The sequence below is a fragment of the Lactuca saligna genome, chromosome 3, assembly GCF_052625555.1.
Source record: "Lactuca saligna cultivar CGN05327 chromosome 3, ASM5262555v1, whole genome shotgun sequence".
Lineage (NCBI taxonomy): Eukaryota > Viridiplantae > Streptophyta > Magnoliopsida > Asterales > Asteraceae > Lactuca > Lactuca saligna.
The window spans coordinates 47,630,027-47,650,075 of record NC_136419.1 but is presented as its reverse complement, the minus strand read 5'-3'; the positions used below and the strand labels follow the sequence as shown (position 1 = coordinate 47,650,075).

General features: G+C 36.1%; 1 pseudogene; it reads right to left on the bottom strand.

Moving 5' to 3' along the window:
* Positions 1-2,697: 2,697 nt before the first annotated feature.
* Positions 2,698-3,992, bottom strand: LOC145035460 (F-box/kelch-repeat protein SKIP11 pseudogene; annotated as a pseudogene).
* Between the last annotated feature and the right edge of the window lie 16,057 nt (positions 3,993-20,049).

Sequence of the window (20,049 nt, the reverse complement as noted above, 5' to 3'; positions counted from 1 at the left end):
AGCTATACACTCGGGTGTGCGGTCACACACTCATGTGTGCGGCCATACACTTGGGTGTGCGGCCATACACTCATGTGTGCAACCATACATTCGGGTGTGCAGGCATACATTCGGGTGTGCAGCCACACACTCATGTGTGTGGGAACACACTCCTTTTGATGGAGTGTTTGGCCTATTTGTAACCCTAAATCTTAAACCAACCCATCCCTAATTCAACTTTGGTTGTACTCAAGGCTTTAAATGCTTAAATGAGCCCTTAATTAGTGCTAGGAGTGAACATAAATGAGTTTAACTTAGACTAATTGACTAGATCTACCGGGTTGAAGTTTTCGGGTTGTCACACACACACACATACACACACACGAATGATTATTATAGAACCAACACAAAATTATAGATCGAACCCTATGATTATTATCTCAATAGATTAGACTAAAATAATACACCATTATACATGGGATCATTTACACACAAGGAGATAATGGGAATTTGCATATTCAAGTATTTTTTTCAAATCATATTTGTAATATTAAATAGAATTCTCCTTCCTTTTCAGTTTACAACCCTTTTATTCTTCTTTTAGTATCTTTTATTTTCTCTCATTCTCCCTAAATTTATTAATAAAAAGGAAATCAAAATAAAAGAAACCACCTTTACAAATAAAAGAAGTGGAAACAACAATAAACCAATAAAAATACATATTTCCGTTTTTGTATGATGTGTTCATGTAATCGGAAGAAAATGCCGAAGATGATGGATGGTCACCCTCCTATTATGTTCTACATGTCAAAGTGAAACACCGGAGAAAAAAGAGAATCACAAATAAAATAGAACGACGATCGTCTATGCTAATGACTTAAGGGGAGATTGGTGAAGCTTCCAACAATGACTTTACATTGGGCTTTAGTCAAGCTTGCCCTTAGAACAATCTCCACTCTCCACTATTCAACACTAACATCATATAGCAATATAACTAAGTCTAACATTCCTAATGATAATGAGATAAGGTTATGCAATTTGATTAGGAAGTTTGTGGGAAACTTCTATAGTTAGACTTTAATGATTCCATTTTCCATTTTCCATCTCCAAGTTATAACGTTTTCCGCCTTAAGTTGTGTGATTTAAAAGTAAAGGAGAATTTCATGTATGTCCTTCTTAAACATCAAAATATCATATTTACCCAACTTAATTTCTAAATATCATATATGCCATTTTTAAACATCAAAATATCATATATATATATATATATATATATATATATATATATATATATATATATATATATATATATATATATGCCCTTCTTAAATATCAAAATATCGTATATACACTTTTTAAACATCAAAATATCAATGGTAATATCTAAAATATCCTCCATCTACAACATAATAATAATCAACAACAACAAAAACTAAACAATCAAAATATACATTACATAGAAAGGGTTGAAGGTGAATGTTTTTGTCTCTCAAAACGACGACATTCCAAAAATTTAGAAGTTTACATTCCAGTCTCATAGACGTATGGATAATATGGTTAGAATTCTTAATTATTATAATAATTCCAATGTATAAAAAAGATTATAAAATATTAAAAACATTATAAAAAAGGATTTTGGCAAATATGATATTTTGAACGTTTATGATGGGTAAACATGATATTAAGAAATTAAGCCGTGCAAATATGATATTTTAAAGTTTAACAGAAGAATATATGAAATTCTCTTTAAAAGTAACTATTAGCAATATTTTAGTTTCAACAAATATCAACCATTAATTCAATTGATAAATTCCATACAGTTCATGAAACCTTAAGAGATTTATCATATTTAAGACATCTTAGAAGGCTAAAACTTTGAAGTATAATATATTTTTATAGCAAGTTGTAGTGCCTTCAATTTGATAACCCCAATGTCTTACAACATCATCTAGTCTCCAACTCACAAGTAATGCATGATATAAAATTTATTTACATATTAAGAGGCTTACGTGGGTGTTTTGAAAGGGTATAGGTGTGGATGATAGTATCCGCTAGAGACAAAAGCATCTCAGTTTTTGTTTAGTGGAATTATCTACCTACAATTCCTATATAAAAATGTAAATCCATCGCCACGATCTTGTAATCTCTCAAAACTTGTAGCCAGCCACTATATATATATATATATATATATATATATATATATATATATATATATATATATATATATATGTAAGTTACCACTTAATTATGTTCTTGACTTCTCACATATTACTTTGATTGTTATCTTTATCATCGAGTTGATTACTTGATGCATCTACTTAAATCATGATATCTACAATGGAATTGTAAGATATAATCTTTGTACCTGAGCTGATGCAATTAACTATCATAACTAAGATAAGATTTACTACTTTGCTTCATTATCCTACCCATAAAGTCATCAGTGTTTTCGTTCACTTAATCATGCATGCCTACACTAATAAACCCAAATTAGAAAAATAATAACTTGCATAGATAATCCAAATCAAAAAATGTAAACACATGCAATATTAATTAAGTAGTTATAAAGTTAAACATAGATCATTATTTAAATATGTAAATTTTTAGCAATCTTATAAATATATATCATTTGTCCACTATAGAAAATGATATAATTACATCAAAAACCATTTGATATATCTAATCGCTAATATGGCATATTTAAAACTTTCTTTTTTATTAGCAACCCATTACAACCCAATTATAAACAAAGTTATGATTTGAACATCTTTTGTGACCAATAAGGCTCCACTCTGGCATCCCTTGACTCGAAATCCAAGAATATATTTCCACAACACTATTATTGTCTTTCCAAGGTCCACCAATAATAATAATATGATTCCCACATCCTGTAAACGCCACCCCGACCCATTCACCGAATGTGCCCTTTCTGGCAACGTCCCTATAACATCCCATTCCTTTCTCTCTTTCTCATACTTTTTTAACTCCATTTCACCCCAATCACCAGCATATAACTCATTATCTACCACCACCACCAGCGGTGGTACACTCCAACCACCATTTACATCCACCGGAGACATATTAGGTATTTCTGTCCATTTGTTCGTATCAAAATCATACTCTTCACCACATGTCAAAGACATCCCTCCACCCCCTACCCCTCCTATTACATAAAACTTTCCATCCATATAAACCCCCAAACACATTTTTCTTGGTTTAATCATTCTTGGAAGCATCTCCCAATTTCCCGATCTACTATCGTAAAGGTCCACCGTGTCCACGATCTCTTCGCTTTGATTCATGCCACCCGCAAAGATTTTTATATGATTAAGACTTGTTGACCCGAATAAACATCCAGGTTCAATCATTTTCTTACCTAACGTCCATGAATTTGTTAATAAGTTGTATGTGTAAGTTGCATGGCCCATTACATCTTTGCTAAGAAGTAGTAGTTGGATGCCGACAACTACAGATTCCTTATCATAGTACTGGAAGCAATGGTCTGACTCGATTATGGGGAGGTTCATGCATTTTTTGGTAGATGGATCAAAAGCTTTCCATTTTGCAAAATGGCAAGAAAAATAAACCCAATACTCGATTATTTTGTTATCCTGTCTTAGTTTATAAATTTCACCACTTCTAATAAATTCTCGGAAGCTTCGGTTTAGTGATGCTATTGAACCATAGGTGGTTCGTGGACATCGGAGTAGACATGTGATTAAGATGTCTCGGCCTATGGCGTTGATCAAAGAGGTTGTGTCCAAACCGGCTGCAAGGTGGTGAACCGGTTGTGATAGTGGGATTAATTGAAGAAGTAAGGTTCCTAATCCAAGGTCTAGACCATCGTGTTTGTTGGATTGATCATGGCCAGCATTCTTAGAATTATTAGCGTCATCTTGTGGAGGTGGAACCACCGGAAAACCACCATATGCTAAAGTGAGTTCTAGACCACGGTTGTTTTCCGATGGCTGTTTTTCTTGGCTATCGTTCTTGGAAACGAATGATTGCACCATGTTTAATTTTCTTGATGTTGACTCAACGGAAAACGATGTGTGGAAGGAAATCTCTTGCTGGCTGTTTCTATTTCTTCCAAATCGTCTACAACATTTTAACGAAAGCAAAACCAATGAGAAGTAATCATCGAGAATATGTACTTTAAAAAGAATCCATAAAGTGATTAAATAAAAGGTTAAAACACAATATAGTAAAACACTAAGTGAATCGAAATAAAAAAACACATACTTTTTGCATACAAATATCAACGGATCCGGAATTTTAACGATTTTCGACTTAGAGCAAAAAATGCAAGCCGCGGATTTTGTTCGTGGCGATTCCCTTCAGGAATCGAAATCAGAAGGGGGTTTGAAGGAGAATTTGTTGAGAAGGAAGAAAACGAGGTTTGAAGTATTAAATTAAAGTATTTATTGATTATATTATATATTTTTCTCACCAACTTATTACTATTTATAACTTGATAGTTTATACTAAAGTGGAGCGATCTACAGAAAAAAAGATATCGGTGGTGACAGCGTAAGGCCCCACGATTTGTTACACGTGTCTTTTACGTTTATTTTCTGAATTCTAAATGTGAATAATTTATTTGTCCAACCACCATGGTATATCTACTTTCTAACAACATATTCGTAAGCTTTGCACAGATGTCAATTTTGTCGTTTGACCAAATATTGTTTTTTTTAAATAAAAATCTATAAAGTCTACGGATCACCTCTGCAACCCTCTGCATTAGAAGAGGTGGACGAAATGGTTACAGAGTGTAATAAGAAGCTTGTTTGTTTTTTTAATATTTGCATGCTGCTGCAGATATTAAAAAATTAAAATAAATTGATTTTATAATCCAAAATTGTTTTTGAATACCGAAAATTCAATAATGTATAAAATTTCGGTAATAATTTATGATATTTCAGCAAAAATAATGATATATTAACATAAAATAATGATATTTCATCAACAAATTATTATTATCCAATATAAAAAAAATTCCAACAAGAATTTAAAAATAAAAAAATAAAAAAATAAAAAACGAAATAAAATTTCAGCATTATATAATCAATATTTTAGCAAGAAAAAAAAGGTTAGAAGAGGAAGGAATAGGCAAAAACAAGTGTTCCGCCAATAAGAACATGCGCACGGATTTTTTTTAATCCGAAGACTTCTGAAAAACAAACAGCTGCGAGATGAAAAGTGCAGCACGTGTGCTGCACCGCGCAACAATAAGAGGTCTGAGGAGTTTTTCATCTAAAAAACAGACAACACATTAGACTAGGAGCGGCACCACAATGCCGTCGGCATGCGCCGATGTGGTTTGGCTCACACGACACACTGCCTCACTCGCTCGGTACGATGAGTTTGAGGCTTCCACTTTGTAAAATTTTGACACATTAGATCACCTATTTATTTATTTTTAACTGTTTTTGTAAACTACAATTCAAAATTTTACCAACGCTTTCCCAAAAATAAATACAACTAACATCAATTCTTACTTTACTGTTATACAAAATTGAGGAACATGAACAAAATGGTAACGAAGTTCAACACTATGTTCAATAACTTGAAACTCAATTGGTAAAGTGATGGAAATGATGATTCAACTATTTTGAAACAAGATCTTTAAGTAACGTTATTACGTTTTTATTTATTTATTTTACAGTTTTAATAAAATGTAACTTTGTATAACAATAAGTAATATATTGTAGTAAAAAAATGAATGATTTATTGAATATATAAAGAAAATGAATAAACATTTAACATGAGTCATCGGTTGTCCACTGCGACTTTCGTTTTTGCAAGGATAGGGTAGAATGTTCGTTCTTTCAACGATATTCTAAAATATTGAAATATTATACGTATTCTGTCTAACTCCTAATTGTAACCTTCAAAAAATTGAATACTCATTAGTGAACCTTCTATATGTGAGGTTAATGACTTACACATGTGACGTTAATGACTTATTGACTTATCTTGTAAGACCAACTCTAACCTTACCACTAAAATTTACATTATTTTTATGTAAAACTAATACCATAATTCATTTTAACTCCAACCACACATTAAAAAGTTACACTAAAACATATTTTAATTATAAAAAGCAAAAAGCAATTAAAAAAACAATTTTAAATGAAAAAATAACTTGGTGTTATGAATAGTGACCTTAGGCCAACTCCAACCATCCACTATATTACACATTTTATGTTTTGGAGGGCAAAATACTCCAATCAACCTTCAAATTTAGCACCATTTTTGTGTAGGTTCAATTTTAACACCAAATATGAAGGAAAAATGAGAAGGCTTCTAAAACCCACTATTTTAGAGGTTGATTGAAACTCAAACACCATTTTGGTGCTAAATAATCATTATTTTAGTGTTTGTGGTTGGAGAAGCTCTTAAAGGCCATATTTCTTCCCACAAAAATAAAGACCACTTTTAGTGGTTGATTGGAGCATTTTTGACCTCTATAACACAAAAATATAAGTCCATTGGAGATGCTTTAAGGCTATGGGGTGTCGTAAAGTATTTACCGGCGGTATACCTATGTGACAATCACTACCGACGGTAAACACTGCACCACATCCATTTGTTTTACCTACGGTGGTTTACATAGGTTTGTTATCGTCGCTCAACGGCAAAAGTTCTACCGATGAAACTTTTCTCAATTTAAGTTTGGACTGCATTATAACTTGTGTTTTCATGCATTAAGTAAATACTCAAGAGTCGTAGTAAGTGGTTATAGTTTGGAAATAATTTTATTCGCAAAATTATCACAACACCCTTATCATAGGTTGGGTAAGAAATACAAATGCTTATGTGAAGTGTCTATGTAGCATGTTTTTACCATAAAAATATCACCACACCCTTAGGCTAAACCACCAAATAATTGTTTAATAAATAAATATTTAGATTTTTTTTTAAATTTCTTGTTTGGATTAAATAGGTATAAAAGCTTACTATGAAAAAACCAATTTTCAGCCGACCTCGTTTGCTAAATTTAGAATGTCACTAGAAAAAAATCTATTTTATTTGTTTTAGTATAAGATTTTGAAAGATTTGCATAGTGACATATTAAGTAGGTGAGTAAGGTGAGTAACATGTAACAAAGGTTCAATTATTCTAAATGAAAAGGTGAGTAACATGTAAACAAAGGTTCAATTATTCTAAATGAATTTGTGTTGCGTAATTTATAATGATGTATTTTAATATATATATATATATATATATATATATATATATATATATATATATATATATATATATATATATATATATATATATATATATATATGGGTTCAATTGAGAAAATAAAAAAAGTTGAGAATGGGGAAATCATTCTCAGCCACTCATTTAATCTAAGCATAAAAGATACGGTGACAAACTTGTAAATATCGTAATAACCTTCAATCTCAAATACGTAACTATAAAGAATTCGATAACTGTTCGTTCATCATCAAAATTTTTCCTCCAACCTTCAAATAATCATCCAGATTTCTTCAACTAAACCGGAATTTCTTCGATGTTCATGAAATTGGAATCGGAGTTATGGACTCGCAATCACAGTCGACATTGATGGACTTAGAATCGGTACTCATAGGTTCCAATCGGATTTTCGGAAATCAAAATCAAATTGAGAAATCGATCAGAGATAGGATGTCGCATCTGAAGTCGAAATCGGAAGTATATGATGATTTGGAATTGATAACTTGATGTTTTTAACATTTTTAAAATAGATAACTTGTTTGCACTCCAACTGTTTGATGAAATGCATAAACTAAATTACTACGTTATATTCACATATGAATATGTTTTCTCACATGAATCAGTATATGATTATTAAAAACACAAAACAAATATGCAAGTCTGTATGTTATTCATATGTGAATAACATATAAAAAGTATATATATATATATATATATATATATATATATATATATATATATATATATATATATATATATATATATTTGTAAAAATACCTTAAATATTCATAAGTGAATACACCTTGTAATATTCATATGTGAATATACTGTGTAATATTTATAAGTGAATATATCATCTAATATTCACAAGTGAATATACTCTGTAATATTCACATGTAATATACCATGTAATACTATGTAATATTTACATATGAAATATTATTTAATACTCATAAGTGAATATACAATCTAATATTCACAAGTGAATATATTATGTTAATATTCACAAGTAAATTCATCGTCCAATATTAAAATATGAATATACTATGTTTATTATATGCTATATTCATATATGAATGATACTTAAATTGTAAAAAATAAAAAATAAAAAAAAATAAAAAAAAATCATACTTTTTCTTCATAAGTGAATAATGAATGTATTGTAATAAAACCTGGTGCATTGTTATTCATTTATGAATAACGATAGCTAAAAATATAAAAAAAAATAAAGTTTTTATTTTATCTTTAAACTATATCAATATGGATGTCTATTTGTAGACAATAAAAAATCATGAATTTTGGTATATTTAAAATTATTTTTTGATAAATATAGCTTATAAAAATTTAAAAAAAAACGAAAAAAAAACTATGTTTTTGTATATATTAAGTTAATGATTAGTATTGTAACGACCCATATCTGGTATGTTGTTTTCATGTTATTTATTTAGAAGTTTCAAGAGGGACTCGGCGAGTCTATTGCCAGACTCGTCGAGTAGAGACGAGATCTTGAGCAGCGTATAGATCGGCGACTCGACGAGTCCGCCTGACAGGTAGTAACCCTAAATCCCCGGGTTTGCACCGTATTTAAACCATCTTATGAGTCCCAAACTCATCTCCTTCACCCTCAGAGCATCATTTAGCAAACCCTAACCATTCCCTTGAGTATTTGAGCATTTCTTGGGTGAATCTTGAAGTTTTGAAGAGAAGAAGGAGGCTAGATCCAAAGGAGTAGAAGAAGATCCAAGATCTTGCACCACTATAGAGCTTATTGAGGTAATAATCGGATTTCCTTCTGTTTCTATGATTGATTCTCCATTATAAGCACATTTAGTCCATTTTATCCATTTCTTAGCTTGTTTATAGTAGAGAGATCACATTGGGTTGATTAGCCTTCGGATCCAGCCATGTTTCAGTTCCAAAAACGTAGATCTAACACCTTTATGGAGCCATTTTGCATGATAACCCTAGATCTACTCTTTTAAGTGCCTTTTCAACCTTTAAATCCCTTTTCATGCGTATGTACACATAAAGTTGGAAACTTTACGTGGTAAACAAGCCTTAGAAACTCAGATCTATAAATTGTATGCAGTGGTTTTGAGCAGAATCGAGTTTTTAGTAACTGTATCCATGCGAATCGGCGAGTCCTTCTTCGGACTCAGCGAGTCGAGCCGCGAGTCCCCGATCTTTCCCCTTTTGAGTGATTCCGAGTGGGTACCAGTGAGTAGTAGAATGGAGTCAGTGAGTCGGAGGTTAGACTCAGTAATGGAGGGACTCGACGAGTTGTTCATACAACTCGGCGAGTCTAAGGCAATCTTCATAGATTCAAGAACAACTCGTCGAGTTGTTCGTACAACTCGGCGAGTCGGATGCAGATAGCTTGAGTTCTAGAATCGAAAGGGAACTCGTTGAGTTTATGCCATACTCGACGAGTAGCAGCGAACAGGGTTGAGAAGTGAGAGTAGGGACTCGGCGAGTCAGGTCAACTGTAAGTTGACTTTGACCAAGAGAGTTGACTTTAGCCAGGGGTAAAAGAGTCATTTTACCCCAATGCAGTTATTAGTATTTAATCAAGTGTATTTGTGGAATTGTAACAAGGGAGATACCGGAGTAGCAGCAGATAGCTTCCAGAGCCATACACTCAGTAGCCAGATCACGAGGTGAGTTTCCTTCCAGTAGGAATGGGTCTAAGGCCACAATGTCGGCCCGTTTAGCTAGTAGTAGTTTCCGGACTTCGGTCCGATGCAGATTTTAGTATGTTTGATGCCTTCGTGGCTCAGACAGGATTTATGTGTTATGTGTTCCGGGTTACAACCCGATGTAGTATGCAGTTTATGTGTTCATGCTAGTTGATATGTTTATGTTATGCTATGTTCAGTAGTTCCGGACTTCTGTCTGATGCGGTCAGTTCCAGACTTCGGTCCAATGCAGTTAGTTTCGGACTTCGGTCCGATGCAGTTAGTTGCGCATTTCGGTCTGATGCAGGAGGCAAGGCCTCAGTAGTTCCGGAATTCGGTCCGATGCAGAGGGCAAGACCCTGGTTAGTTCCGGACTTCGGTCCGATGCAGTTTCCGGACTTCGGTCTGATGCAGTGGGCAAGGCCCAGTATGTGTTTATATGTATTGTATGGTATGTGGTAGTTTGGGGGAGCTCACTAAGCTTCGTGCTTACAGTTTCAGTTTTGGTTTCAGGTACTTCTGCAAGCAAAGGGAAGAGCTCGGGTTGATGGCATCGCACACACCATAACTTCAGTTGTCCTGGGAGTTGTTTTTAGTTTTTCATAGATGTGATTTGATATAGTCTTGATACAGTTTACTCATAACACTTTGCTATTGTTTTTGAGATATTGACGTACGAGTTTTACCTTAAGATATTATCATGGTGTTTTTAGTAATTATTAAACAAAAAAATTTTGGGTCGTATTTTGGGATGTTTCAAGTTGGTATCGGAGCCTTGGTTTGAGGGATTCAGATACACTTTCGGGTGTGTCTGAACTCAAACTAAGGAAACGGTAAAGATTTTCAAAAGAAAAATGTCTTTGAAAGTGGTTTTTGAAAAAGAATTTAGAAAGAAGAATAGTTTTTATAAAAGGAAAATGGTGTGGCGTATACAATCAATCAAGCTGAAGTAAGTACTCCCAAATTACCCATACAAGTTATGTTATGATTGTCAGTTTTAGTTTCAGTAGAACAGCATGCTAGAATAGGACTAAGGATCTAGGAGGATGCCTTATGTGCCTGCTATATGTGTTTCAGCTTTACAAGATTTGCATGCTAGTATTGAGTAGACAATAGTAGGATAGCCTGTTTAGGTTATGCCTGATAGTATGAGCTTAGCATTGTATGCTAGTACAGTATCTCGTTATGAGAATAGATTTGCTTGAGTAGTTTCCTATATCCGAATGCTGCTTGCTTTGTGCTTTGTGGGACTCTGAGTGATGGGAGTTAGCCATTAGGTGAATACGTCACATCACATGTGATCAGGGTTGAATAATCTCAGAGTGTTGGATTTGGCCCGATTGCGCAGCTCTTGTTTGAGTCTAACCGTTGTAGGGATGAGTCTTTTACTCGAAGGATTATTTGAGCCTCATCACATGTGATGGTATTCAAGTGATGACTAATTAGTATTACAAGGAGGCGTTCAGCAGATGAGGACTGGTTTGAATGGAGTCAAAGATTTCCCTAGGGCAAGCCTAGGATGAGAGTAGCAGAGATCAGTAGTAGTAGAAGTGACTTGGTGGAGTCAAGGCAGTTCTTGAGGAAAGTACGAATAGATGTGGAAGGTAGTATGGGCCCGTACTACTGAAAGCAGAGGATCCGCACTCGAATTAAGGAAGGTTGAGACAAGACCAGGAAACTAGTATTGGTATCAATGATCCCTTGAGATATTTCAGTTTTCTGATGTTGTTATGATTTGTTTCAGAATGGTAGTTTTGCGTTCGAGGCCAGCAGTCGGCAGTTCAGGTGCCGGAGGGGGATCAGAAGCAGGCCCGAAGGCCGGGCAGTTGGATGAGCAGACCAGAGAGTTTCTTTCTTCAGAGATTACTCGTATCATACTGGAGCAGACTCCTGTGATCTTTGGTTCGGTCAAGGAGGGTATCCTAGAGTTGATGGATGAGAGATTTGTTGGATAAGGTGTCTAAGTCCATAACTTATTTGGTATATACTTGACCCGACCGGCATGGTCCATTTGGGTTGCATCTCATCCAAACTATTATGGATAATTTTATGAGAGTTATACACATATGTTTATTAATATATTATGAGTTATAATATATTAATATGAAGTTACATTATTTAATTAGTTTTAGTCTTAAATTAATTATGAATTAATTTAAAGATTAAAAGGAAGACTAATTAGATTATAGGCTATTTGTTTTATATAGTGTGGGCTAATACTCATTTGCTAATGGGCTAGGCTTATGTGGAAGTCCATGGATGATCCATGGAGCTTTTGACCCATGGATCCTTGGAAAAGGAAAAGACATGGGTTATTAGGGTTTCACCCTAACCATTCACACTATATAAGCATGCTTATGGAGCATGAAATGGAGCCTAAAAGAGAAAACTAGTGAACTAGTGTGTGTGTGTGCATGTGTGTGGCCGATTTTATACAAGGTGTATACTCTCTCAAAGTTTTCCAAGAGTTTGTGGTGTTTGTGATTCCATTTGAGGCATTCACACTATTGGTGCTTGGCCCTCAAACTCCTTAGAACCAAACTCACCAAAAGGTATGTAATCTCTTCTAACTCATTTATGTTGAAATGTTCCCCATGCCATGTTAGATAGGTTATAACCCTTGGAAAATTATTATTTTGCATGTATTTAGACAAACATAGATCCAAGGTTTATTAGGGTTGCATGCACACTTAGGAAGTGTTAGATTGCTAAAAACCCAACAGTGGTATCAGAGCCTAGGCTTGCTTGTTTGATACTTGATGCAAAATAGTGAAAAAAGTCGAAATCGTTGCTGTCTGCATGGTGGACTCGCCGAGTCCATTGGGGGGACTCAACGAGTCCAAGGCAAACTTCAACCTACTCGACGAGTCAGTTCATGCACTTGACGAGTAGGATCGAAAGAGTGCAGATTCTCAACTTTTGCTGCTGCAAATGGACTAGAAACATTACCCTAAATTGTTTTGGTGTTATAAAACTTATTTTAGTTGGTGCAATGGTTGTTCTAATCCATTTACAATAGCATATATCAAAATTCCATGATTTTATGTGTTCATATAATTCTTGAATTTTTGATGATCATGTTCATGTTCTTATGAATTTAGAAAATGATAGGAATTATTTGCTGAATTGTTTAGAATTAATTCTTGATCATTTGTGTGTTTTAATGGGATTCATAATTTGTCCTCAAGTTATGGATTACCAAAGGTCACTTTTATTTAACACACACTTAAAACACATTAGTTACATGAAAATGAAGAGTCTTCATTTTTATGAACCTTTAATTCATAAGTTATGAAATGAAGAGTTTTGCAAAGTTACAAAACTTGCCCTCAAGTTTTGGAATTTGTAAAGTTTCACACACTTTAATAAACTTTAATTCCAAACCTTAGAGTTTTAATAGTTAAAATTCAACCCTTATACTATTTAGAACATTAATGGTTAATTATTATATATATGTATAAGAACAAGTCGTTATACCGTTAGTAGGCCTCATTCACGAAGCCGGTCTATAAGGTGGGTATAAGGTTGTTGCCTATAAAATGGCAACTTAATGGGTGTATACTCTCACCCACCGCTTGCTTGATCGGTGGAGGGTCGTTAGCCGAACGGGTAGAACAATGACTTTAAATCCTCATTAAAAGTATAATGAATATTATAAAATAACTAAACTCTTTTAATTCCCAATCTTAGTTATTTTAGGAAAATGTGAACATGGTGCTAGTCCATGGAATTCACACTTTGTACCTTACCAAAGTCGTTGGTGGAGCGTGTGTGGTTAACCGGCACACTAACTAGGACTAGTAAGGATCACGAAGGGTGACTTAATGTTTGTCATAGATCAATGGAGTGTGTGTGGTTAACCGGCACATTGATTAGGTGATAATATTAAGGGTACCAAGTGAATTAGCATGGTTATTCACACCTTGTTTTGTGATCCTCGGCATCCCAGTCACAAAACTTGAAGGGCACAATCGAGATTGAAACATGCCATTGAAAAGTTCAATGAATCTCAAAAGAATCTAGGAATTTCAAATCCAATTAAACCTAATAAATCATTTTGTTTTCATGGTGGAAATTGGTGAATCGTCATTCACCTACCTTTCAAATATATTATTACTTAGATTACGGCATCCCTCTTCTAAGTGTAATATATTGTGATTGGATCCTAGCCTTAATATTACATTTGGGTGTCTTATTAAGGATCCTATATATATCTAATCTAAACTTACTCTCTTTCAGATGTCTTCCAACACTAATGCTTCAGGCTCTAACCCAACTGGTTCTTTCTCTCTCATGAATCTTTGTGGGAGGGTCATCTTTGATGGTTCCAACTTCATGGATTGGATTAGGAACATCAGGATGGTTACTCGTTATGAGGACAAGGAATATGTCCTCGATAAGGAGTTAAAAGAACTTGATGAGTCTACTGCTACTCCTGAGGAGATCGCTGAATTCAAGACTCATGAGAGAGATGCTACTAAGGTGGCATGTATCATGATGGCCACGATAACAGCCGAGCTCCAAAAGTCATATGAAGATTTCTACCCTTTTGAGATGCACCAAGACCTGATGGAAAGGTACCATCAGAGTGCTCGTCAGGAGCGGTATGAAATAATCTCCTCCATAATAACTACCTGCATGAAGGACGGTGAATCCGTCACGGGCCACATGCAAAAGATGCAAAGGTATGTGGACTGTTTGCTGAAGCTGAATGTTAACATCCCTGAGGAGTTGGCAATTGACATCATTTTGCACTCCTTGCCTTCTTGTTATGATCATTTTCGAATGACATATCATATGAACAAGGAGGAAGTTACCCTCAGCAAGCTTCAAGGACTCTTGAAGACCGCGGAATCCGGTCTTAAGGGTAAAGCGGTAGTTACCTCTACTACTCCTACTCCAACATCTAACCCTGTTTTAGCTATTGGGCAAGGCAAAGGGAAGAAGAGGAAGCACCCTTCGAAGGGTACCAAGGGAAAGTCTCTTGAAGGCTCCTCATCAAAGACCAAGAGCGGTTCTGCCACTCCTTCTGCCATTCCCAAGGATGCTGAATGCTTTTATTGCCATGAAAAGGCACACTGGAAGCGAAACTGCCCTAAGTACTTGCAGGATCTAAAGGATGGAAAAGTGAAACCCACCCATGCAGGTATTTACACCATTTTGTCTAATTACTCAACATATTCTAACTCTTGGGTGCTTGATACAGGATGTGGTATTCACATATGTTCTGATATGCAGGGCCTAAGACGAAGTGAGGATGTGGAGCACGGGAAGATAAACTTAATCATGGGGAATAGGAAGGCTTCACCTGTTTCCAAGATTGGAGTTTATACTTTATTGCTTAATAATGGGTTAAAATGAGATTTGAATAAATGTGTGTACTCGTCTGAAATGGCGAGGAATATTATTTCTTTTCATGCTTTGCACAAACAAGGTTTTACCTTTTCGTTTGATAATGAATTTGGTGGTATTAATGCTTTCTTTAAAAATGTGTTTTATTTTAAAGCGTTACCTTGTGATGGTGTGTATGAAACTGTGTCGATTGTAGACAACTTAGGAAATAATGTGTTGTATATTGATTCTTCTACGAGCCTAGATAAAGCATCATTGTGGCATTGTCGTCTTGGACATGTAAACAAGAAACACATAGGCCAACTCCAAAAGAGTGGAGTCTTGGAATCATTTGACCTTAAATCGGATGATAGTTGTGAATCTTGTCTACTTGGAAAGATGACAAAATCACCCTTCACTGGAACTTGTGATAGGGGTGAGGGTTTGTTGGACCTAATACATACTGATGTATGTGGGCCATTCAAAACCGTCACAAGGGATGCTAATCGGTATTATGTGACTTTTATTGATGATTTTAGTAGATATGGGTATGCCTACTTAATCAAACATAAGTCCGAAACCTTTGAAAGGTTTAAGGAATTCAAACAGGAAGTAGAAAATCAATTGGGCAGGAACATTAAGATGCTTTGATCCGATCGAGGTGGTGAGTATCTTAGCACCGAGTTCCTTGACTATCTTAAGGAGTGTGGGATTGTCTCGCAATTGACTCCTCCCAGGACACCACAGCTGAATGGTGTAGCTGAGAGGCGTAATCGAACTTTGTTGGACATGGTTCGCTCTATGATGAGTCGAGTTTCGTTACCAATCTCTTTTTGGGGGTATGCCTTAGAGACTGCCGCCCATATCCTTAATCTAGTCCCTATAAAGAAGGTTACCAAAACACCTCATGAGATGTGGACTGGGAAGGTTCCCAATTTGGACCACATCAAAATTTGGGGTTGCGAAGCTTTCGTGAGGCGTGAAACTCATGATAAGCTTGAACCCCGAAGTGAAAGGTGTATTTTCATCGGCTACCCACAAAAATCATTCGGTTACCTCTTCTACAGACCCAGTGAGAATGTGGTCTTTGTAGCACGAAGAGGGATCTTTCGCGAGAAAGAATTTATAAGCCAAGGAGACAGTGGGAGGCAGATTGATCTTGAAGAAATTCAAGAATCAATTGGTGAAGGAACCTCAGACACTAGCAATCAACCTGAGGAGGAAACTCCTGTTGATCCAGCTGACGAGTCTGTACCTCCGAGGCGTTCCACACGGGTTAGGAACACACCTTCGTTTTATTATGGCTTTCATATTACTACAGAAGGTGATACATTTATTAGTAATAGTACACTGGTAAATTTGGATGAACCTAGCAGTGTTAAGGAAGCCATGGCAGGCCCAGAGTCTGCTAAATGGAAGGAGGCTATGGACAGCGAGATACAGTCCATGTATGACAATCAAGTTTGGAACTTGGTTGACAATGTACCAGGTCGTAAAACAGTCGGGTGCAAATGGATCTTCAAGAAGAAGACAGACATGGAAGGAAAAGTGCATACTTATAAGGCTCGACTGGTTGCGAAGGGTTTTACTCAAACTCAAGGTATTGATTATGATGAAACCTTCTCGCCAGTAGCAAAGATTAAGTCTATTAGGGTTATGTTAGCCATTGCATCATTTCATGATTATGAAATATGGCAAATGGATGTCAAAACCGCTTTCCTTAATGGAAAGTTGGCTGAGGATGTGTACATGAATCAGCCAGAGGGTTTTGTCAGTGCAGAGTACCCTAATAGAATATGCAAGCTTGAGAAATCCATTTATGGATTAAAACAAGCATCTCGTAGTTGGAATCTTTGTTTTGATGAGAAGGTAAAAGAGTTTGGCTTCTCGAGAAGCGAAGATGAGTCTTGCGTGTATGTCAGAGCTAGTGGGAGTATAGTTAGCTTCTTGGTACTGTATGTGGATAACATACTACTCATAGGAAATGACATCCCAACCTTGCAGGAGGTTAAGTCCTGGCTTGGGAAGTGCTTTGCTATGAAGGACCTAGGGGAGGCTACCTATATCCTAGGGATAAGGATATTAAGAGAAACGAGTAGAAGACTAATTGGACTTAGTCAGAGTACCTACTTGGATAAGGTGTTGAAAAGGTTCAACATGGAGAATTCCAAGAAAGGAGATTTACCGATCCAAAGCAATACCAAACTAAGTAAGACTCAGAGTCCGAGTACAGAGGCAGAGATAGCTGAGATGAGCCAATTACCATATGCTTCCGCAGTTGGCTCAATCATGTATGCTATGACTTGTACTCGTCCTGATGTGGCATTTGCTTTGAGCATGGTCAGCAGGTAACAGGGGAACCCTCGCAAGGCTCATTGGACCACGGTAAAGAACATTCTCAAGTACCTGCGGAGGACTAAGGATTGGATCCTTACCCTTGGTGGCAGTGATGACTTGAGAGTATTAGGGTATAGTGATGCTGGTTTTCAGACTGATAGGGATAATTTCCGCTCTCAGTCGGGCTGGATCTTTACCTTAAATGGAGGGGCAATTTCTTGGAAGAGTTCCAAACAGGAGACGGTGGCTGATTCGACTTGTGAATCAGAGTATATAGCAGCGAGTGAAGCAGCGAAGGAGGCGATATGGCTAAAGAACTTCATCGGAGACCTTGAAGTTGTACCAGCTATTAAGGAACCTATAGAGATTTTTTGTGACAACAATAGTGCGGTTACCTTAGCCAAGGAACCAAGAGATCATGGCAGATCCCGACACATTGACAGAAAATATCACTTCATAAGAAACAAGATTGAAGAAGGACTCCTTGTGACAAGGAGGATATCGTCGGATGAGAATCCTGCAGATCCCCTTACGAAGGGACTGACGAGGGTTAAGCATTTTCAGCATGCGAGATGCATCGGGCTGAGGGACGATATTAGTTTTGCAGATTAGATAGTTTTCGTGAAACTTGTAAAATGTAATCGACGTTTGATGATGAATAAAATTTGTGATTTATTTATGAGTAAAGTGTTACTATCATTGTCAATTATTTACTATTGTTTCAGTTTTGCATGTTTTGACTTCCAGAATAATTAATTTATTCAAACCTCCACAATCGATCATACGTCGGAAGTAGGTATGAATCAAGATTGTCATGAATTGGGTTTGTAGATGCCTTAAAGGTGTTTAGACATGGCAATGGTTGCTACAACATTCATGAGTACTCATAAGTTATGAGTATTGGTATAACCCCACGCTCACTTGTATCACTTCATGGAATTTATCTCGAGTGACCGTGAGACGATAACATCATATAAATCTTTAAACCTAGAGATATGAGTTGTTACCTATGAGTTGGTTGTGCATTGATTGCACGTAAACGCATCAGTAACTTGATGTTATAAAATGTGCCTTTGTGTACAATTCAATAAGTAGTAGAACAAGCATATCAGTCGAAGTTTATCTGTTCCTTCTAGAAATAGAAGCGATATCTGGGCCCCTCAATGATTTTGTGTTGACCCATGTACCAGGCCTGGTCAGAACTAAACCGATGTGTTCAGTGAAGTTCTTCGTCAAACAAATCGGAAAATCGAGAAACAACTGCTAGACAATAAGCAAGACATAGTTCCATGTGTTTGTCCGGCTGATATCATGAGAACAAAGGATTGTGTGATCACTTATCTAAAATGGCGCTTCATAGTTCGACAGAGTCTTCATTGTTCGAGGGAGTTTTTGAGAGCTACGATTGCTGGTTGGTTCCTGAAGTTATAGGCAAATACAGTTATTAGACTTATCCAAGTGGGAGTCTGTTGGATAAGGTGTCTAAGTCCATAACTTATTTGGTATATACTTGACCCGACCGGCATGGTCCATTTGGTTTGCATCTCATCCAAACTATTATGGATAATTTTATGAGAGTTATACACATATGTTTATTAATATATTATGAGTTATAATATATTAATATGAAGTTACATTATTTAATTAGTTTTAGTCTTAAATTAATTATGAATTAATTTAAAGATTAAAAGGAAGACTAATTAGATTATGGGCTATTTGTTTTATATAGTGTGGGCTAATACTCATTTGCTAATGGGCTAGGCTTATGTGGAAGTCCATGGATGATCCATGGAGCTTTTGACCCATGGATCCTTGGAAAAGGAAAAGACATGGGTTATTAGGGTTTCACCCTAACCATGCACACTATATAAGCATGCTTATGGAGCATGAAATGGAGCCTAAAAGAGAAAACTAGTGAACTAGTGTGTGTGTGCATGTGTGTGGCCGATTTTATACAAGGTGTATACTCTCTCAAAGTTTTCCAAGAGTTTGTGGTGTTTGTGATTCCATTTGAGGCATTCACACTATTGGTGCTTGGCCCTCAAACTCCTTAGAACCAAACTCACCAAAAGGTATGTAATCTCTTCTAACTCATTTATGTTGAAATGTTCCCCATGCCATGTTAGATAGGTTATAAACCTTGGAAAATTATTATTTTGCATGTATTTAGACAAACATAGATCCAAGGTTTATTAGGGTTGCATGCACACTTAGGAAGTGTTAGATTGCTAAAAACCCAACAAGATTGGGCACCTTCCGTGCCGAGGTGGCGGCCATGATGGGGTCGCGCACACTTACGTTCAGGGAGTTCAGGGCATGTGGAGCTCCAGATTACCGCGGGGCACAGGACCCCATAGCGAGTACTAGATGGTTGGCGGATGTGGCCAACGCTTTCCACACGAGCAGGTGTCCCAAGGGGGACAAGGTTAGATTGGCGTCCTGTCTTCTGAAGGACAGGGCACGTGACTGGTGGGAAGAGGTCGGACATACCATTAGAGATGATGCAGCGCTAGATGCC